We start from the raw sequence: 22,119 nt of genomic DNA, 5'->3' as shown, positions 1-22,119 counted from the left end.
GTCTGCGCAGACCGGGGCTGGAGCCTGCGTAGACCGGGGCTGGAGCCTGCGCTGACTGGGGCGCTGGAGCCTGCGCAGTCCGGGGCGATGGTGTCTGCGCAGACCGGGGCGCTGGAGCCTGCGCAGACCGGGGCTGGAGCCTGCGCAGACCGGGGCGCAGGAGCCTGCGCAGACCGGGGCGCAGGAGCCTGCGCAGACCGGGGCGCTGGAGTCTGCGCAGACCGGGGCTGGAACCTGCGCAGACCGGGGCGCAGGAGCCTGCGCAGACCGGGGCTGGAGCCTGCGCAGACCGGGGCGCTGGAGTCTGCGCAGACCGGGGCAGGAGCCTGCGCAGACCGGGACGCTGGAGGCTGCGCAGACCGGAGCTGGAGCCTGCGCAGACTGGGACGCTGGAGCCTGCGCAGAGCGTGGCTGGAGCCTGCGCAGACCGGGGCTGGAGCCTGCGCAGACCGGGGCGCAGGAGCCTGCGCAGACCGGAGCTGGAGCCTGCGCAGACCGGGGCGCTGGAGTCTGCGCAGACCGGGGCTGGAACCTGCGCAGACCGGGGCGCAGGAGCCTGCGCAGACCGGGGCTGGAGCCTGCGCAGACCGGGGCTGGAGCCTGCGCAGACCGGGACGCTGGAGCCTGCGCAGACCGGGGCGCTGGAGACTGCGCAGACCGGGACGCGGGAGCCTGCGCAGACCGGGGCTGGAGCCTGCGCAGACCGGGGCAGGAGCCTGCGCAGACCGGGGCTGGAGCCTGCGCAGACCGGGGCTGGAGCCTGCGCAGACCGGTGCTGGAGCCTGCGCAGACCGGGGCTGGAGCCTGCGCAGACCGGGACGCTGGAGACATCGCAGACCGGGGCGCTGGAGCCTGCGCAGACCGGGGCGCTGGAACCTGCGCAGACCGGGGCTGGAGTCTGCGTAGACCGGGGCTGGAGCCTGCGCAGACCGGGGCTGGAGCCCGCGCAGACCGGGGCGCTGGAGCCTGCGCAGACCGGGGCTGGAGTCTGCGTAGACCGGGGCTGGAGCCTGCGCAGACCGGGGCTGGAGCCTGCGCAGACCGGGGCGCTGGAGCCTGCGCAGACCGGGGCTGGAGTCTGCGTAGACCGGGGCTGGAGCCTGCGCAGACCGGGGCTGGAGTCTGCGCAGACCGGGGCGCTGGAGTCTGCGCAGACCGCGGCTGGAGCCTGCGTAGACCGGGGCTGGAGCCTGCGCAGACAGGGGCGCTGGAGCCTGCGCAGTCCGGGGCGATGGTGTCTGCACAGACCGGGGCGCTGGAGCCTGCGCAGACCGGGGCGCTGGAGTCTGCGCAGAGCGTGGCTGGAGCCTGCGCAGACCGGGACGCTGGAGACTGCGCAGACCGGGACGCTGGAGACTGCGCAGACCGGGGCTGGAGCCTGTGCAGACCGGGGCTGGAGCCTGCGCAGACCGGGGCTGGAGCCTGCGCAGACCGGGGCGCTGGAGTCTGCGCAGACCGGGGCTGGAACCTGCGCAGACCGGGGCGCAGGAGCCTGCGCAGACCGGAGCTGGAGCCTGCGCAGACCGGGGCGCTGGAGTCTGCGCAGACCGGGGTTGGAGCCTGCGCAGACCGGGACCCTGGAGACTGCGCAGACCGGGGCTGGAGCCTGCGCAGACCGGGACGCTGGAGCCTGCGCAGAGCGTGGCTGGAGCCTGCGCAGAGCGTGGCTGGAGCCTGCGCAGACCGGGGCTGGAGCCTGCGCAGACCGGGTCTGGAGCCTGCGCAGACCGGGGCGCTGGAGACTGCGCAGACCGGGGCGCTGGAGCCTGCGCAGACCGGGGCGCTGGAGACTGCGCAGACCGGGGCAGGAGCCTGCGCAGACCGGGGCGCTGGAGCCTGCGCAGACCGGGGCTGGAGCCTGCGCAGACCGGGGCGCTGGAGCCTGCGCAGTCCGGGGCGATGGTGTCTGCACAGACCGGGGCGCTGGAGCCTGCGCAGACCGGGGCGCTGGAGTCTGCGCAGAGCGTGGCTGGAGCCTGCACAGACCGGGGCGCTGGAGACTGCGCAGACCGGGGCGCTGGAGTCTGCGCAGAGCGTGGCTGGAGCCTGCGCAGACCGGGGCGCTGGAGCCTGCGCAGACCGGGACGCTGGAGACTGCGCAGATCGGGGCTGGAGTCTGCGCAGACCGGGGCTGGAGCCTGCGCATACCGGGGCTGGAGCCTTCGCAGACCGGGGCGCTGGAGCCTGCGCAGACCGGGGCTGGAGCCTGCGCAGACCGGGGCACTGGAGTCTGCGCAGACCGGGGCTGGAGCCTGCGCAGACCGGGGCTGGAGTCTGCGCAGACCGGAGCTGGAGCCTGCGCAGACCGGGGCTGGAGACTGCGCAGACCGGGGCTGGAGACTGCGCAGACCGGGGCGCTGGAGCCTGTGCAGACCGGGGCGCTGGATCCTGCGCAGACCGGGGCTGGAGCCTGCGCAGACCGGGGCTGGAGACTGCGCAGTCCGGGGCGCTGGAGTCTGCGCTGTCCGGGGCGCTGGAGCCTGCGCAGACCGGGGCTGGAGCCTGCGCAGACCGGGGCTGGAGCCTGCGCAGACCGGGGCTGGAGCCTGCGCAGACCGGGGCGCTGGAGTCTGCGCAGACCGGGACGCTGGATCCTGCGCAGACCGGGGCGCTGGAGCCTGCGCAGACCGGGACGCTGGAGCCTGCGCAGACCGGGGCTGGAGCCTGCGCAGACCGGGAAGCTGGAGTCTGCGCAGTCCGGGGCGCTGGAGCCTGCGCAGACCGGGGCTGGAGCCTGCGCAGACCGGGGCTGGAGCCTGCGCAGACCGGGGCTGGAGCCTGCGCAGACCGGGGCGCTGGAGCCTGCGCAGACCGGGGCGCTGGAGCCTGCGCAGACCGGGGCGCTGGAGCCTGCGCAGAGCGTGGCTGGAGCCTGCGCAGACCGGGGCTGGAGCCTGCGCAGACCGGGGCTGGAGCCTGCGCAGACCAGGGCGCTGGAGCCTGCGCAGTCCGGGGCGCTGGAGCCTGCGCAGATCGGGGCTGGAGCCTGCGCAGACCGGGGCTGGAGCCTGCGCAGACCGGGGCTGGAGCCTGCGCAGACCGGGGCGCTGGAGCCTGCGCAGACCGGGGCTGGAGTCTGCGCAGACCGGGGCGCTGGAGTCTGCGCAGACCGGGGCGCTGGAGCCTCCGCAGACCGGGGCGCTGGAGCCTGCGCAGACCGGGGCGCTGGAGCCTGCGCAGACTGTGACGCTGGAAACTGCGCAGACCGGGGCTGGAGCCTGCGCAGACCGGGGCGCTGGAGCCTGCGCAGACCGGGGCGCTGGAGCCTGCACAGACCGGGGCTGGAGTCTGCGCAGACCGGGGCGCTGGAGTCTGCGCAGACCGGGACGCTGGAGCCTGCGCAGACCAGGGGGCTGGAGCCTGCCAGACCGGGGCTGGAGCCTGCGCAGACCGGGGCGCTGGAGTCTGCGCAGACCGAGGCTGGAGCCTGCGCAGACCGGGGCTGGAGCCTGCGCAGACCGTGGCGCTGGAGCCTGCGCAGACCGGGGAGCTGGAGCCTGCGCAGACCGGGGAGCTGGAGTCTGCGCAGACCGGGGCCCTGGAGTCTGCGCAGACCGGGGCGCTGGAGCCTGCGCAGACCGGGACGCTGGAGCCTGCGCAGACCGGGGCTGGAGCCTGCGCAGACCGGGGCTGGAGCCTGCGCAGACCGGGGCTGGAGTCTGCGTAGACCGGGGCTGGAGCCTGCGCAGACCGGGGCTGGAGCCTGCGCAGACCGGGGCGCTGGAGCCTGCGCAGACCGGGGCTGGAGTCTGCGTAGACCGGGGCTGGAGCCTGCGCAGACCGGGGCTGGAGCCTGCGCAGACCGGGGCGCTGGAGCCTGCGCAGACCGGGGCTGGAGTCTGCGTAGACCGGGGCTGGAGCCTGCGCAGACCGGGGCTGGAGTCTGCGCAGACTGTGACGCTGGAAACTGCGCAGACCGGTGCTGGAGCCTGCGCAGACCGGGGCGCTGGAGCCTGCGCAGACCGGGGCGCTGGAGCCTGCGCAGACCGGGGCGCTGGAGCCTGCACAGACCGGGGCTGGAGTCTGCGCAGACCGGGGCGCTGGAGTCTGCGCAGACCGGGACGCTGGAGCCTGCGCAGACCAGGGGGCTGGAGCCTGCCAGACCGGGGCTGGAGCCTGCGCAGACCGGGACGCTGGAGTCTGCACAGACCGGGGCTGGAACCTGCGCAGACCGGGGCTGGAGCATGCGCAGACCGGGGCGCTGGAACCTGGGCAGACCACAATGCTGGAGCCTGCGCAGACCCGGACGCTGGAGCCTGCGCAGACCGGGGCTGGAGCCTGCGCAGACCGGGACGCTGGAGACTGCGCAGACTGGGGCGCTGGAGCCTGCGCAGACCGGGGCTGGAGCCTGCGCAGACCAGGGCTGGAGACTGCGCAGACCGGGGCTGGAGCCTGCGCAGACCGGGGCTGGAGCCTGCGCAGACCGGGGCTGGAGCCTGCGCAGACCGGGGCGCTGGAGACTGCGCAGACCGGGGCGCTGGAGCCTGCACAGACCGGGGCGCTGGAGACTGTGCAGACCGGGGCAGGAGCCTGCGCAGACCGGGGCTGGAGCCTGCGCAGACCGGGGCTAGAGCCTGCGCAGACCGTTGCGCTGGAGCCTGCGCGGACCGGGGCTGGAGCCTGCGCAGACCGGGGCTGGAGCCTGCGCAGACCGGGGCTGGAGCCTGCGCAGACCGGGGCTGGAGCCTGCGCAGACCGGGGCGCTGGAGCCTGCGCAGACCGGGGCTGGAGCCTGCGCAGACCGGGACGCTGGAGACTGCGCAGACCGGGGCGCTGGAGCCTGCGCAGACCGGGGCGCTGGAGCCTGCGCAGACCGGGGCTTGAGTCTGCGTAGACCGGGGCTGGAGCCTGCGCAGACCGGGGCTGGAGCCTGCGCAGACCGGGGCGCTGGAGCCTGCGCAGACCAGGGCGCTGTAGCCTGCGCAGACCGGGGCGCTGGAGCCTGCGCAGACCGGGGCTGGTGCTTGCGTAGACTGGGGCTGGAGCCTGCGCAGACCGGGGCGCTGGAGCCTGCGCAGTCCGGGGCGATGGTGTCTGCACAGACCGGGGCGCTGGAGCCTGCGCAGACCGGGGCTGGAGCCTGCGCAGACCGGGGTGCAGGAGCCTGCGCAGACCGGGGCGCAGGAGCGTGCGCAGACCGTGGCGCAGGAGCCTGCGCAGACCGGGGCGCAGGAGCCTGCGCAGACCGGGGCGCTGGAGTCTGCGCAGACCGGGGCTGAAAACTGCGCAGACCGGGGCGCAGGAGCCTGCGCAGACCGGGGCTGGAGCCTGCGCAGACCGGGGAGCTGGAGTCTGCGCTGACCGGGGCTGGAGCCTGCGCAGACCGGGACGCTGGAGACTGCGCAGACCGGGGCTGGAGCCTGCGCAGACCGGGACGCTGGAGCCTGCGCAGACCGGGGCTGGACCCTGCGCAGACCGGGGCGCTGGAGCCTGCCCAGACCGGGGCTGGAGCCTGCGCAGACCGGGGAGCTGGAGCCTGCGCAGACCGGGACGCTGGAGCCTGCGCAGACCGGGGCGCAGGGGCCTGCGCAGACCGGGGCTGGAGCCTGCGCAGACCGGGGAGCTGGAGCCTGCGCAGACCGGGGCTGGAGCCTGCGCAGACCGGGGCTGGAGCCTGCGCAGACCGGGACGCTGGAGCCTGCGCAGACCGGGACGCTGGAGCCTGCGCAGACCGGGGGCTGGAGCCTGCGCAGACCGGGGCTGGAGTCTGCGCAGACCGGAGCGCTGGAGACTGCGCAGACCGGGGCTGGAGCCTGCGCAGACCGGGGCTGGAGTCTGCGCAGACCGGGACGCATGAGCCTGCGCAGACCGGGACGCTGGAGTCTGCGCAGACCGGGGCGCTGGAGCCTCCGCAGACCGGGGCGCTGGAGCCTGCGCAGACCGGGGCGCTGGAGCCTGCGCAGAGTGTGACGCTGGAAACTGCGCAGACCGGGGCTGGAGCCTGCGCAGACCGGGGCGCTGGAGCCTGCGCAGACCGGGGCTGGAGTCTGCGCAGACCGGGGCGCTGGAGTCTGCGCAGACCGGGGCGCTGGAGCCTCCGCAGACCGGGGCGCTGGAGCCTGCGCAGACCAGGGGGCTGGAGCCTGCCAGACCGGGGCTGGAGCCTGCGCAGACCGGGGCGCTGGAGTCTGCGCAGACCGAGGCTGGAGCCTGCGCAGACCGGGGCTGGAGCCTGCGCAGACCGTGGCGCTGGAGCCTGCGCAGACCGGGGAGCTGGAGCCTGCGCAGACCGGGGAGCTGGAGTCTGCGCAGACCGGGGCCCTGGAGTCTGCGCAGACCGGGGCGCTGGAGCCTGCGCAGACCGGGACGCTGGAGCCTGCGCAGACCGGGGCTGGAGCCTGCGCAGACCGGGGCTGGAGCCTGCGCAGACCGGGGCTGGAGTCTGCGTAGACCGGGGCTGGAGCCTGCGCAGACCGGGGCTGGAGCCTGCGCAGACCGGGGCGCTGGAGCCTGCGCAGACCGGGGCTGGAGTCTGCGTAGACCGGGGCTGGAGCCTGCGCAGACCGGGGCTGGAGCCTGCGCAGACCGGGGCGCTGGAGCCTGCGCAGACCGGGGCTGGAGTCTGCGTAGACCGGGGCTGGAGCCTGCGCAGACCGGGGCTGGAGTCTGCGCAGACTGTGACGCTGGAAACTGCGCAGACCGGTGCTGGAGCCTGCGCAGACCGGGGCGCTGGAGCCTGCGCAGACCGGGGCGCTGGAGCCTGCGCAGACCGGGGCGCTGGAGCCTGCACAGACCGGGGCTGGAGTCTGCGCAGACCGGGGCGCTGGAGTCTGCGCAGACCGGGACGCTGGAGCCTGCGCAGACCAGGGGGCTGGAGCCTGCCAGACCGGGGCTGGAGCCTGCGCAGACCGGGACGCTGGAGTCTGCACAGACCGGGGCTGGAACCTGCGCAGACCGGGGCTGGAGCATGCGCAGACCGGGGCGCTGGAACCTGGGCAGACCACAATGCTGGAGCCTGCGCAGACCCGGACGCTGGAGCCTGCGCAGACCGGGGCTGGAGCCTGCGCAGACCGGGACGCTGGAGACTGCGCAGACTGGGGCGCTGGAGCCTGCGCAGACCGGGGCTGGAGCCTGCGCAGACCAGGGCTGGAGACTGCGCAGACCGGGGCTGGAGCCTGCGCAGACCGGGGCTGGAGCCTGCGCAGACCGGGGCTGGAGCCTGCGCAGACCGGGGCGCTGGAGACTGCGCAGACCGGGGCGCTGGAGCCTGCACAGACCGGGGCGCTGGAGACTGTGCAGACCGGGGCAGGAGCCTGCGCAGACCGGGGCTGGAGCCTGCGCAGACCGGGGCTAGAGCCTGCGCAGACCGGGGCGCTGGAGCCTGCGCGGACCGGGGCTGGAGCCTGCGCAGACCGGGGCTGGAGCCTGCGCAGACCGGGGCTGGAGCCTGCGCAGACCGGGGCTGGAGCCTGCGCAGACCGGGGCGCTGGAGCCTGCGCAGACCGGGGCTGGAGCCTGCGCAGACCGGGACGCTGGAGACTGCGCAGACCGGGGCGCTGGAGCCTGCACAGACCGGGGCGCTGGAGCCTGCGCAGACCGGGGCTTGAGTCTGCGTAGACCGGGGCTGGAGCCTGCGCAGACCGGGGCTGGAGCCTGCGCAGACCGGGGCGCTGGAGCCTGCGCAGACCAGGGCGCTGTAGCCTGCGCAGACCGGGGCGCTGGAGCCTGCGCAGACCGGGGCTGGTGCTTGCGTAGACTGGGGCTGGAGCCTGCGCAGACCGGGGCGCTGGAGCCTGCGCAGTCCGGGGCGATGGTGTCTGCACAGACCGGGGCGCTGGAGCCTGCGCAGACCGGGGCTGGAGCCTGCGCAGACCGGGGTGCAGGAGCCTGCGCAGACCGGGGCGCAGGAGCGTGCGCAGACCGTGGCGCAGGAGCCTGCGCAGACCGGGGCGCAGGAGCCTGCGCAGACCGGGGCGCTGGAGTCTGCGCAGACCGGGGCTGAAAACTGCGCAGACCGGGGCGCAGGAGCCTGCGCAGACCGGGGCTGGAGCCTGCGCAGACCGGGGAGCTGGAGTCTGCGCTGACCGGGGCTGGAGCCTGCGCAGACCGGGACGCTGGAGACTGCGCAGACCGGGGCTGGAGCCTGCGCAGACCGGGACGCTGGAGCCTGCGCAGACCGGGGCTGGACCCTGCGCAGACCGGGGCGCTGGAGCCTGCCCAGACCGGGGCTGGAGCCTGCGCAGACCGGGGAGCTGGAGCCTGCGCAGACCGGGACGCTGGAGCCTGCGCAGACCGGGGCGCAGGGGCCTGCGCAGACCGGGGCTGGAGCCTGCGCAGACCGGGGAGCTGGAGCCTGCGCAGACCGGGGCTGGAGCCTGCGCAGACCGGGGCTGGAGCCTGCGCAGACCGGGACGCTGGAGCCTGCGCAGACCGGGACGCTGGAGCCTGCGCAGACCGGGGGCTGGAGCCTGCGCAGACCGGGGCTGGAGTCTGCGCAGACCGGAGCGCTGGAGACTGCGCAGACCGGGGCTGGAGCCTGCGCAGACCGGGGCTGGAGTCTGCGCAGACCGGGACGCATGAGCCTGCGCAGACCGGGACGCTGGAGTCTGCGCAGACCGGGGCGCTGGAGCCTCCGCAGACCGGGGCGCTGGAGCCTGCGCAGACCGGGGCGCTGGAGCCTGCGCAGAGTGTGACGCTGGAAACTGCGCAGACCGGGGCTGGAGCCTGCGCAGACCGGGGCGCTGGAGCCTGCGCAGACCGGGGCTGGAGTCTGCGCAGACCGGGGCGCTGGAGTCTGCGCAGACCGGGGCGCTGGAGCCTCCGCAGACCGGGGCGCTGGAGCCTGCGCAGACCGGGGCGCTGGAGCCTGCGCAGACTGTGACGCTGGAAACTGCGCAGACCGGGGCTGGAGCCTGCGCAGACCGGGGCGCTGGAGCCTGCGCAGACCGGGGCGCTGGAGCCTCCGCAGACCGGGGCGCTGGAGCCTGCACAGACCGGGGCTGGAGTCTGCGCAGACCGGGGCGCTGGAGTCTGCGCAGACCGGGACGCTGGAGCCTGCGCAGACCAGGGGGCTGGAGCCTGCCAGACCGGGGCTGGAGCCTGCGCAGACCGGGGCGCTGGAGTCTGCGCAGACCGGGGCTGGAGCCTGCGCAGACCGGGGCTGGAGCCTGCGCAGACCGTGGCGCTGGAGCCTGCGCAGACCGGGGAGCTAGAGCCTGCGCATACCGGGGAGCTGGAGTCTGCGCAGACCGGGGCGCTGGAGTCTGCGCAGACCGGGGCGCTGGAGCCTGCGCAGACCGGGATGCTGGAGCCTGCGCAGACCGGGGCTGGAGCCTGCGCAGACCGGGGCTGGAGCCTGCACAGACCGGGGCTGGAGTCTGCGTAGACCGGGGCTGGAGCCTGCGCAGACCGGGGCTGGAGCCTGCGCAGACCGGTGCGCTGGAGCCTGCGCAGACCGGGGCTGGAGTCTGCGTAGACCGGGGCTGGAGCCTGCGCAGACCGGGGCTGGAGCCTGCGCAGACCGGGGCGCTGGAGCCTGCGCAGACCGGGGCTGGAGTCTGCGTAGACCGGGGCTGGACCTGCGCAGACCGGGGCTGGAGTCTGCGCAGACCGGGGCGCTGGAGCCTGCGCAGTCCGGGGCGATGGTGTCTGCACAGACCGGGGCGCTGGAGCCTGCGCAGACCGGGGCGCTGGAGTCTGCGCAGAGCGTGGCTGGAGCCTGCACAGACCGGGGCGCTGGAGACTGCGCAGACCGGGGCGCTGGAGTCTGCGCAGAGCGTGGCTGGAGCCTGCGCAGACCGGGGCGCTGGAGCCTGCGCAGACCGGGACGCTGGAGACTGCGCAGACCGGGGCTGGAGCCTGCGCAGACCGGGGCTGGAGCCTGCGCATACCGGGGCTGGAGCCTTCGCAGACCGGGGCGCTGGAGCCTGCGCAGACCGGGGCTGGAGCCTGCGCAGACCGGGGCACTGGAGTCTGCGCAGACCGGGGCTGGAGCCTGCGCAGACCGGGGCTGGAGTCTGCGCAGACCGGAGCTGGAGCCTGCGCAGACCGGGGCTGGAGACTGCGCAGACCGGGGCTGGAGACTGCGCAGACCGGGGCGCTGGAGCCTGTGCAGACCGGGGCGCTGGATCCTGCGCAGACCGGGGCTGGAGCCTGCGCAGACCGGGGCTGGAGACTGCGCAGTCCGGGGCGCTGGAGTCTGCGCTGTCCGGGGCGCTGGAGCCTGCGCAGACCGGGGCTGGAGCCTGCGCAGACCGGGGCTGGAGCCTGCGCAGACCGGGGCTGGAGCCTGCGCAGACCGGGGCGCTGGAGTCTGCGCAGACCGGGACGCTGGATCCTGCGCAGACCGGGGCGCTGGAGCCTGCGCAGACCGGGACGCTGGAGCCTGCGCAGACCGGGGCTGGAGCCTGCGCAGACCGGGAAGCTGGAGTCTGCGCAGTCCGGGGCGCTGGAGCCTGCGCAGACCGGGGCTGGAGCCTGCGCAGACCGGGGCTGGAGCCTGCGCAGACCGGGGCTGGAGCCTGCGCAGACTGGGGCGCTGGAGCCTGCGCAGACCGGGGCGCTGGAGCCTGCGCAGACCGGGGCGCTGGAGCCTGCGCAGAGCGTGGCTGGAGCCTGCGCAGACCGGGGCTGGAGCCTGCGCAGACCGGGGCTGGAGCCTGCGCAGACCAGGGCGCTGGAGCCTGCGCAGTCCGGGGCGCTGGAGCCTGCGCAGATCGGGGCTGGAGCCTGCGCAGACCGGGGCTGGAGCCTGCGCAGACCGGGGCTGGAGCCTGCGCAGACCGGGGCGCTGGAGCCTGCGCAGACCGGGGCTGGAGTCTGCGCAGACCGGGGCGCTGGAGTCTGCGCAGACCGGGGCGCTGGAGCCTCCGCAGACCGGGGCGCTGGAGCCTGCGCAGACCGGGGCGCTGGAGCCTGCGCAGACTGTGACGCTGGAAACTGCGCAGACCGGGGCTGGAGCCTGCGCAGACCGGGGCGCTGGAGCCTGCGCAGACCGGGGCGCTGGAGCCTGCACAGACCGGGGCTGGAGTCTGCGCAGACCGGGGCGCTGGAGTCTGCGCAGACCGGGACGCTGGAGCCTGCGCAGACCAGGGGGCTGGAGCCTGCCAGACCGGGGCTGGAGCCTGCGCAGACCGGGGCGCTGGAGTCTGCGCAGACCGAGGCTGGAGCCTGCGCAGACCGGGGCTGGAGCCTGCGCAGACCGTGGCGCTGGAGCCTGCGCAGACCGGGGAGCTGGAGCCTGCGCAGACCGGGGAGCTGGAGTCTGCGCAGACCGGGGCGCTGGAGTCTGCGCAGACCGGGGCGCTGGAGCCTGCGCAGACCGGGACGCTGGAGCCTGCGCAGACCGGGGCTGGAGCCTGCGCAGACCGGGGCTGGAGCCTGCGCAGACCGGGGCTGGAGTCTGCGTAGACCGGGGCTGGAGCCTGCGCAGACCGGGGCTGGAGCCTGCGCAGACCGGGGCGCTGGAGCCTGCGCAGACCGGGGCTGGAGTCTGCGTAGACCGGGGCTGGAGCCTGCGCAGACCGGGGCTGGAGCCTGCGCAGACCGGGGCGCTGGAGCCTGCGCAGACCGGGGCTGGAGTCTGCGTAGACCGGGGCTGGAGCCTGCGCAGACCGGGGCTGGAGTCTGCGCAGACTGTGACGCTGGAAACTGCGCAGACCGGGGCTGGAGCCTGCGCAGACCGGGGCGCTGGAGCCTGCGCAGACCGGGGCGCTGGAGCCTGCGCAGACCGGGGCGCTGGAGCCTGCACAGACCGGGGCTGGAGTCTGCGCAGACCGGGGCGCTGGAGTCTGCGCAGACCGGGACGCTGGAGCCTGCGCAGACCAGGGGGCTGGAGCCTGCCAGACCGGGGCTGGAGCCTGCGCAGACCGGGGCGCTGGAGTCTGCGCAGACCGGGGCTGGAGCCTGCGCAGACCGGGGCTGGAGCCTGCGCAGACCGTGGCGCTGGAGCCTGCGCAGACCGGGGAGCTGCAGCCTGCGCAGACCGGGGAGCTGGAGTCTGCGCAGACCGGGGCGCTGGAGTCTGCGCAGACCGGGGCGCTGGAGCCTGCGCAGACCGGGATGCTGGAGCCTGCGCAGACCGGGGCTGGAGCCTGCGCAGACCGGGGCTGGAGCCTGCGCAGACCGGGGCTGGAGTCTGCTTAGACCGGGGCTGGAGCCTGCGCAGACCGGGGCTGGAGCCTGCGCAGACCGGTGCGCTGGAGCCTGCGCAGACCGGGGCTGGAGTCTGCGTAGACCGGGGCTGGAGCCTGCGCAGACCGGGGCTGGAGCCTGCGCAGACCGGGGCGCTGGAGCCTGCGCAGACCGGGGCTGGAGTCTGCGTAGACCGGGGCTGGACCTGCGCAGACCGGGGCTGGAGTCTGCGCAGACCGGGGCGCTGGAGCCTGCGCAGTCCGGGGCGATGGTGTCTGCACAGACCGGGGCGTTGGAGCCTGCGCAGACCGGGGCGCTGGAGTCTGCGCAGAGCGTGGCTGGAGCCTGCACAGACCGGGGCGCTGGAGACTGCGCAGACCGGGGCGCTGGAGTCTGCGCAGAGCGTGGCTGGAGCCTGCGCAGACCGGGGCGCTGGAGCCTGCGCAGACCGGGACGCTGGAGACTGCGCAGACCGGGGCTGGAGCCTGCGCAGACCGGGGCTGGAGCCTGCGCATACCGGGGCTGGAGCCTTCGCAGACCGGGGCGCTGGAGCCTGCGCAGACCGGGGCTGGAGCCTGCGCAGACCGGGGCACTGGAGTCTGCGCAGACCGGGGCTGGAGCCTGCGCAGACCGGGGCTGGAGCCTGCGCAGACCGGAGCTGGAGCCTGCGCAGACCGGGGCTGGAGACTGCGCAGACCGGGGCTGGAGACTGCGCAGACCGGGGCGCTGGAGCCTGTGCAGACCGGGGCGCTGGATCCTGCGCAGACCGGGGCTGGAGCCTGCGCAGACCGGGGCTGGAGACTGCGCAGTCCGGGGCGCTGGAGTCTGCGCTGTCCGGGGCGCTGGAGCCTGCGCAGACCGGGGCTGGAGCCTGCGCAGACCGGGGCTGGAGCCTGCGCAGACCGGGGCTGGAGCCTGCGCAGACCGGGGCGCTGGAGTCTGCGCAGACCGGGACGCTGGATCCTGCGCAGACCGGGGCGCTGGAGCCTGCGCAGACCGGGACGCTGGAGCCTGCGCAGACCGGGGCTGGAGCCTGCGCAGACCGGGAAGCTGGAGTCTGCGCAGTCCGGGGCGCTGGAGCCTGCGCAGATCGGGGCTGGAGCCTGCGCAGACCGGGGCTGGAGCCTGCGCAGACCGGGGCAGGAGCCTGCGCAGACCGGGGCGCTGGAGCCTGCGCAGACCGGGGCGCTGGAGCCTGCGCATACCGGGGCGCTGGAGCCTGCGCAGACCGGGGCTGGAGCCTGCGCAGACCGGGGCAGGAGCCTGCGCAGACCGGGGCAGGAGCCTGCGCAGACCAGGGCGCTGGAGCCTGCGCAGTCCGGGGCGCTGGAGCCTGCGCAGATCGGGGCTGGAGCCTGCGCAGACCGGGGCTGGAGCCTGCGCAGACCGGGGCTGGAGCCTGCGCAGACCGGGGCGCTGGAGCCTGCGCAGACCGGGGCTGGAGTCTGCGCAGACCGGGGCGCTGGAGTCAGCGCAGACCGGGGCTGGAGCCTGCGCAGACCGGGGCTGGAGCCTCCGCAGACCGGGGCGCTGGAGCCTGCGCAGACCGGGGCGCTGGAGCCTGCGCAGACTGTGACGCTGGAAACTGCGCAGACCGGGGCGCTGGAGCCTCCGCAGACCGGGGCGCTGGAGCCTGCGCAGACCGGGGCGCTGGAGCCTGCGCAGACTGTGACGCTGGAAACTGCGCAGACCGGGGCTGGAGCCTGCGCAGACCGGGGCGCTGGAGCCTGCGCAGACCGGGGCGCTGGAGCCTGCACAGACCGGGGCTGGAGCCTGCGCAGACCGGGGCGCTGGAGTCTGCGCAGACCGGGACGCTGGAGCCTGCGCAGACCAGGGGGCTGGAGCCTGCCAGACCGGGGCTGGAGCCTGCGCAGACCGGGGCGCTGGAGTCTGCGCAGACCGAGGCTGGAGCCTGCGCAGACCGGGGCTGGAGCCTGCGCAGACCGTGGCACTGGAGCCTGCGCAGACCGGGGAGCTGGAGTCTGCGCAGACCGGGGCGCTGGAGTCTGCGCAGACCGGGGCGCTGGATCCTGCGCAGACCGGGACGCTGGAGCCTGCGCAGACCGGGGCTGGAGCCTGCGCAGACCGGGGCTGGAGCCTGCGCAGACCGGGGCTGGAGTCTGCGTAGACCGGGGCTGGAGCCTGCGCAGACCGGGGCTGGAGCCTGCGCAGACCGGGGCGCTGGAGCCTGCGCAGACCGGGGCTGGAGTCTGCGTAGACCGGGGCTGGAGCCTGCGCAGACCGGGGCTGGAGCCTGCGCAGACCGGGGCGCTGGAGCCTGCGCAGACCGGGGCTGGAGTCTGCGTAGACCGGGGCTGGAGCCTGCGCAGACCGGGGCTGGAGTCTGCGCAGACCGGGGCGCTGGAGCCTGCGCAGTCCGGGGCGATGGTGTCTGCACAGACCGGGGCGCTGGAGCCTGCGCAGACCGGGGCGCTGGAGTCTGCGCAGAGCGTGGCTGGAGCCTGCGCAGACCGGGACGCTGGAGAATGCGCAGACCGGGACGCTGGAGACTGCGCAGACCGGGGCTGGAGCCTGCGCAGACCGGGGCTGGAGCCTGCGCAGACCGGGGCTGGAGCCTTCGCAGACCGGGGCGCTGGAGTCTGCGCAGACCGGGGCTGGAACCTGCGCAGACCGGGGCGCAGGAGCCTGCGCAGACCGGAGCTGGAGCCTGCGCAGACCGGGGCGCTGGAGTCTGCGCAGACCGGGGCTGGAGCCTGCGCAGACCGGGGCGCTGGAGTCTGCGCAGACCGAGGCTGGAGCCTGCGCAGACCGGGGCTGGAGCCTGCGCAAACCGTGGCGCTGGAGCCTGCGCAGACCGGGGAGCTGGAGCCTGCGCAGACCGGGGAGCTGGAGTCTGCGCAGACCGGGGCGCTGGAGTCTGCGCAGACCGGGGCGCTGGAGCCTGCGCAGACCGGGACGCTGGAGCCTGCGCAGACCGGGGCTGGAGCCTGCGCAGACCGGGGCTGGAGCCTGCGCAGACCGGGGCTGGAGTCTGCGTAGACCGGGGCTGGAGCCTGCGCAGACCGGGGCTGGAGCCTGCGCAGACCGGGGCGCTGGAGCCTGCGCAGACAGGGGCTGGAGTCTGCGTAGACCGGGGCTGGAGCCTGCGCAGACCGGGGCTGGAGCCTGCGCAGACCGGGGCGCTGGAGCCTGCGCAGACCGGGGCTGGAGTCTGCGTAGACCGGGGCTGGAGCCTGCGCAGACCGGGGCTGGAGTCTGCGCAGACCGGGGCGCTGGAGCCTGCGCAGTCCGGGGCGATGGTGTCTGCACAGACCGGGGCGCTGGAGCCTGCGCAGACCGGGGCGCTGGAGTCTGCGCAGAGCGTGGCTGGAGCCTGCGCAGACCGGGACGCTGGAGACTGCGCAGACCGGGACGCTGGAGACTGCGCAGACCGGGGCTGGAGCCTGCGCAGACCGGGGCTGGAGCCTGCGCAGACCGGGGCTGGAGCCTTCGCAGACCGGGGCGCTGGAGTCTGCGCAGACCGGGGCTGGAACCTGCGCAGACCGGGGCGCAGGAGCCTGCGCAGACCGGGGCTGGAGCCTGCGCAGACCGGGGCAGGAGCCTGCGCAGACCGGGGCGCTGGAGCCTGCGCAGACCGGGGCTGGAGCCTGCGCAGACCGGGGCAGGAGCCTGCGCAGACCGGGGCGCTGGAGCCTGCGCAGACCGGGGCGCTGGAGCCTGCGCATACCGGGGCGCTGGAGCCTGCGCAGACCGGGGCTGGAGCCTGCGCAGACCGGGGCTGGAGCCTGCGTAGACCGGGGGCTGGAGCCTGCGCAGACCTGGGCGCTGGAGACTGCGCAGACCGGGGCTGGAGACTGCGCAGACCGGGGTGCTGGAGCCTGCGCAGACCGGGGCTGGAGCCTGCGCAGACCGGGGCGCTGGAGCCTGCAAAGACCGGAGCTGGAGCCTGTGCAGACCGGGGCGCTGGAGACTGCGCAGACCCCGCGGGGCTGGATACTGCGCAGACCGTGGCGCTGGAGCCTGTGCAGACCGGGGCGCTGGAGCCTGCGCAGACCGGGGCTGGAGCCTGCGCAGACCGGGGCTGGAGACTGCGCAGTCCGGGGCGCTGGAGTCTGCGCTGTCCGGGGCGCTGGAGCCTGCGCAGACCGGGGCTGGAGCCTGCGCAGACCGGGGCTGGAGCCTGCGCAGACCGGGGCGCTGGAGCCTGCGCAGACCGGGGCGCTGGAGCCTGCGCAGACCGGGGCGCTGGAGCCTGCGCAGACCGGGGCGCTGGAGCCTGCGCAGACCGGGGCGCTGGAGCCTGCGCAGACCGGGGCTGGAGCCTGCGCATACCGGGGCAGGAGCCTGCGCAGACCGGGGCGCTGGAGCCTGCGCAGACCGGGGCGCTGGAGCCTGCGCAGACCGGGGCGCTGGAGACTGCGCAGACCGGGGCTGGAGCCTGCGCTGACCGGGGCGCTGGAGCCTGCGCAGACCGGGGCGCTGGAGCCTGCGCAGTCCGGGGTGCTGGAGCCTGCGCAGACCGGAGCACTGGAGCCTGCGCAGACCGGGGCTGGAGCCTGCGCAGACCGGGGCGCTGGAGCCTGCGCAGTCCGGGGTGCTGGAGCCTGCGCAGACCGGGGCAGGAGCCTGCGCAGACCGGGGCTGAAGACTGCGCAGACCGGGGTGCTGGAGCCTGCGCAGACCGGGGCTGGAGCCTGCGCAGACCGGGGCGCTGGAGCCTGCGCAGACCGGGGCTGGAGACTGCGTAGACCGGGGGCTGGAGCCTGCGCAGACCGGGGCGCTGGAGACTGTGCAGACCGGGGACGCTGGAGCCTGCGCAGACCAGGGCTGGAGCCTGCGTAGACCGGGGGCTGGAGCCTGCCAGACCGGGGCGCTGGAGCCTGCGCAGACCGGGGCGCTGGAGCCTGCGCAGACCGGGACGCTGGAGCCTGCGCAGACCGGGGCGCTGGAGCCTGCACAGACCGGGGCTGGAGTCTGCGCAGACCGGGGCGCTGGAGTCTGCGCAGACCGAGGCTGGAGCCTGCGCAGACCGGGGCTGGAGCCTGCGCAGACCGTGGCGCTGGAGCCTGCGCAGACCGGGGAGCTGGAGCCTGCGCAGACCGGGGAGCTGGAGTCTGCGCAGACCGGGGCGCTGGAGTCTGCGCAGACCGGGGCGCTGGAGCCTGCGCAGACCGGGACGCTGGAGCCTGCGCAGACCGGGGCTGGAGCCTGCGCAGACCGGGGCTGGAGCCTGCGCAGACCGGGGCTGGAGTCTGCGTAGACCGGGGCTGGAGCCTGCGCAGACCGGGGCTGGAGCCTGCGCAGACCGGGGCGCTGGAGCCTGCGCAGACCGGGGCTGGAGTCTGCGTAGACCGGGGCTGGAGCCTGCGCAGACCGGGGCTGGAGCCTGCGCAGACCGGGGCGCTGGAGCCTGCGCAGACCGGGGCTGGAGTCTGCGTAGACCGGGGCTGGAGCCTGCGCAGACCGGGGCTGGAGTCTGCGCAGACTGTGACGCTGGAAACTGCGCAGACCGGGGCTGGAGCCTGCGCAGACCGGGGCGCTGGAGCCTGCGCAGACCGGGGCGCTGGAGCCTGCGCAGACCGGGGCGCTGGAGCCTGCACAGACCGGGGCTGGAGTCTGCGCAGACCGGGGCGCTGGAGTCTGCGCAGACCGGGACGCTGGAGCCTGCGCAGACCAGGGGGCTGGAGCCTGCCAGACCGGGGCTGGAGCCTGCGCAGACCGGGGCGCTGGAGTCTGCGCAGACCGGGGCTGGAGCCTGCGCAGACCGGGGCTGGAGCCTGCGCAGACCGTGGCGCTGGAGCCTGCGCAGACCGGGGAGCTGCAGCCTGCGCAGACCGGGGAGCTGGAGTCTGCGCAGACCGGGGCGCTGGAGTCTGCGCAGACCGGGGCGCTGGAGCCTGCGCAGACCGGGATGCTGGAGCCTGCGCAGACCGGGGCTGGAGCCTGCGCAGACCGGGGCTGGAGCCTGCGCAGACCGGGGCTGGAGTCTGCTTAGACCGGGGCTGGAGCCTGCGCAGACCGGGGCTGGAGCCTGCGCAGACCGGTGCGCTGGAGCCTGCGCAGACCGGGGCTGGAGTCTGCGTAGACCGGGGCTGGAGCCTGCGCAGACCGGGGCTGGAGCCTGCGCAGACCGGGGCGCTGGAGCCTGCGCAGACCGGGGCTGGAGTCTGCGTAGACCGGGGCTGGACCTGCGCAGACCGGGGCTGGAGTCTGCGCAGACCGGGGCGCTGGAGCCTGCGCAGTCCGGGGCGATGGTGTCTGCACAGACCGGGGCGTTGGAGCCTGCGCAGACCGGGGCGCTGGAGTCTGCGCAGAGCGTGGCTGGAGCCTGCACAGACCGGGGCGCTGGAGACTGCGCAGACCGGGGCGCTGGAGTCTGCGCAGAGCGTGGCTGGAGCCTGCGCAGACCGGGGCGCTGGAGCCTGCGCAGACCGGGACGCTGGAGACTGCGCAGACCGGGGCTGGAGCCTGCGCAGACCGGGGCTGGAGCCTGCGCATACCGGGGCTGGAGCCTTCGCAGACCGGGGCGCTGGAGCCTGCGCAGACCGGGGCTGGAGCCTGCGCAGACCGGGGCACTGGAGTCTGCGCAGACCGGGGCTGGAGCCTGCGCAGACCGGGGCTGGAGCCTGCGCAGACCGGAGCTGGAGCCTGCGCAGACCGGGGCTGGAGACTGCGCAGACCGGGGCTGGAGACTGCGCAGACCGGGGCGCTGGAGCCTGTGCAGACCGGGGCGCTGGATCCTGCGCAGACCGGGGCTGGAGCCTGCGCAGACCGGGGCTGGAGACTGCGCAGTCCGGGGCGCTGGAGTCTGCGCTGTCCGGGGCGCTGGAGCCTGCGCAGACCGGGGCTGGAGCCTGCGCAGACCGGGGCTGGAGCCTGCGCAGACCGGGGCTGGAGCCTGCGCAGACCGGGGCGCTGGAGTCTGCGCAGACCGGGACGCTGGATCCTGCGCAGACCGGGGCGCTGGAGCCTGCGCAGACCGGGACGCTGGAGCCTGCGCAGACCGGGGCTGGAGCCTGCGCAGACCGGGAAGCTGGAGTCTGCGCAGTCCGGGGCGCTGGAGCCTGCGCAGATCGGGGCTGGAGCCTGCGCAGACCGGGGCTGGAGCCTGCGCAGACCGGGGCAGGAGCCTGCGCAGACCGGGGCGCTGGAGCCTGCGCAGACCGGGGCGCTGGAGCCTGCGCATACCGGGGCGCTGGAGCCTGCGCAGACCGGGGCTGGAGCCTGCGCAGACCGGGGCAGGAGCCTGCGCAGACCGGGGCAGGAGCCTGCGCAGACCAGGGCGCTGGAGCCTGCGCAGTCCGGGGCGCTGGAGCCTGCGCAGATCGGGGCTGGAGCCTGCGCAGACCGGGGCTGGAGCCTGCGCAGACCGGGGCTGGAGCCTGCGCAGACCGGGGCGCTGGAGCCTGCGCAGACCGGGGCTGGAGTCTGCGCAGACCGGGGCGCTGGAGTCTGCGCATACCGGGGCTGGAGCCTGCGCAGACCGGGGCTGGAGCCTCCGCAGACCGGGGCGCTGGAGCCTGCGCAGACCGGGGCGCTGGAGCCTGCGCAGACTGTGACGCTGGAAACTGCGCAGACCGGGGCGCTGGAGCCTCCGCAGACCGGGGCGCTGGAGCCTGCGCAGACCGGGGCGCTGGAGCCTGCGCAGACTGTGACGCTGGAAACTGCGCAGACCGGGGCTGGAGCCTGCGCAGACCGGGGCGCTGGAGCCTGCGCAGACCGGGGCGCTGGAGCCTGCACAGACCGGGGCTGGAGCCTGCGCAGACCGGGGCGCTGGAGTCTGCGCAGACCGGGACGCTGGAGCCTGCGCAGACCAGGGGGCTGGAGCCTGCCAGACCGGGGCTGGAGCCTGCGCAGACCGGGGCGCTGGAGTCTGCGCAGACCGAGGCTGGAGCCTGCGCAGACCGGGGCTGGAGCCTGCGCAGACCGTGGCGCTGGAGCCTGCGCAGACCGGGGAGCTGGAGTCTGCGCAGACCGGGGCGCTGGAGTCTGCGCAGACCGGGGCGCTGGATCCTGCGCAGACCGGGACGCTGGAGCCTGCGCAGACCGGGGCTGGAGCCTGCGCAGACCGGGGCTGGAGCCTGCGCAGACCGGGGCTGGAGTCTGCGTAGACCGGGGCTGGAGCCTGCGCAGACCGGGGCTGGAGCCTGCGCAGACCGGGGCGCTGGAGCCTGCGCAGACCGGGGCTGGAGTCTGCGTAGACCGGGGCTGGAGCCTGCGCAGACCGGGGCTGGAGCCTGCGCAGACCGGGGCGCTGGAGCCTGCGCAGACCGGGGCTGGAGTCTGCGTAGACCGGGGCTGGAGCCTGCGCAGACCGGGGCTGGAGTCTGCGCAGACCGGGGCGCTGGAGCCTGCGCAGTCCGGGGCGATGGTGTCTGCACAGACCGGGGCGCTGGAGCCTGCGCAGACCGGGGCGCTGGAGTCTGCGCAGAGCGTGGCTGGAGCCTGCGCAGACCGGGACGCTGGAGAATGCGCAGACCGGGACGCTGGAGACTGCGCAGACCGGGGCTGGAGCCTGCGCAGACCGGGGCTGGAGCCTGCGCAGACCGGGGCTGGAGCCTTCGCAGACCGGGGCGCTGGAGTCTGCGCAGACCGGGGCTGGAACCTGCGCAGACCGGGGCGCAGGAGCCTGCGCAGACCGGAGCTGGAGCCTGCGCAGACCGGGGCGCTGGAGTCTGCGCAGACCGGGGCTGGAGCCTGCGCAGACCGGGGCGCTGGAGTCTGCGCAGACCGAGGCTGGAGCCTGCGCAGACCGGGGCTGGAGCCTGCGCAAACCGTGGCGCTGGAGCCTGCGCAGACCGGGGAGCTGGAGCCTGCGCAGACCGGGGAGCTGGAGTCTGCGCAGACCGGGGCGCTGGAGTCTGCGCAGACCGGGGCGCTGGAGCCTGCGCAGACCGGGACGCTGGAGCCTGCGCAGACCGGGGCTGGAGCCTGCGCAGACCGGGGCTGGAGCCTGCGCAGACCGGGGCTGGAGTCTGCGTAGACCGGGGCTGGAGCCTGCGCAGACCGGGGCTGGAGCCTGCGCAGACCGGGGCGCTGGAGCCTGCGCAGACTGGGGCTGGAGTCTGCGTAGACCGGGGCTGGAGCCTGCGCAGACCGGGGCTGGAGCCTGCGCAGACCGGGGCGCTGGAGCCTGCGCAGACCGGGGCTGGAGTCTGCGTAGACCGGGGCTGGAGCCTGCGCAGACCGGGGCTGGAGTCTGCGCAGACCGGGGCGCTGGAGCCTGCGCAGTCCGGGGCGATGGTGTCTGCACAGACCGGGGCGCTGGAGCCTGCGCAGACCGGGGCGCTGGAGTCTGCGCAGAGCGTGGCTGGAGCCTGCGCAGACCGGGACGCTGGAGACTGCGCAGACCGGGACGCTGGAGACTGCGCAGACCGGGGCTGGAGCCTGCGCAGACCGGGGCTGGAGCCTGCGCAGACCGGGGCTGGAGCCTTCGCAGACCGGGGCGCTGGAGTCTGCGCAGACCGGGGCTGGAACCTGCGCAGACCGGGGCGCAGGAGCCTGCGCAGACCGGGGCTGGAGCCTGCGCAGACCGGGGCAGGAGCCTGCGCAGACCGGGGCGCTGGAGCCTGCGCAGACCGGGGCTGGAGCCTGCGCAGACCGGGGCAGGAGCCTGCGCAGACCGGGGCGCTGGAGCCTGCGCAGACCGGGGCGCTGGAGCCTGCGCATACCGGGGCGCTGGAGCCTGCGCAGACCGGGGCTGGAGCCTGCGCAGACCGGGGCTGGAGCCTGCGTAGACCGGGGGCTGGAGCCTGCGCAGACCGGGGCGCTGGAGACTGCGCAGACCGGGGCTGGAGACTGCGCAGACCGGGGTGCTGGAGCCTGCGCAGACCGGGGCTGGAGCCTGCGCAGACCGGGGCGCTGGAGCCTGCACAGACCGGAGCTGGAGCCTGTGCAGACCGGGGCGCTGGAGACTGCGCAGACCCCGCGGGGCTGGATACTGCGCAGACCGTGGCGCTGGAGCCTGTGCAGACCGGGGCGCTGGAGCCTGCGCAGACCGGGGCTGGAGCCTGCGCAGACCGGGGCTGGAGACTGCGCAGTCCGGGGCGCTGGAGTCTGCGCTGTCCGGGGCGCTGGAGCCTGCGC

This window comes from Scyliorhinus torazame, unplaced genomic scaffold, assembly GCF_047496885.1.
Source record: "Scyliorhinus torazame isolate Kashiwa2021f unplaced genomic scaffold, sScyTor2.1 scaffold_154, whole genome shotgun sequence".
In the NCBI taxonomy this organism is placed as follows: Eukaryota; Metazoa; Chordata; class Chondrichthyes; order Carcharhiniformes; family Scyliorhinidae; genus Scyliorhinus; species Scyliorhinus torazame.
The sequence above is the reverse complement of the archived record's forward strand: the minus strand, read 5'-3'. Positions refer to the sequence as shown.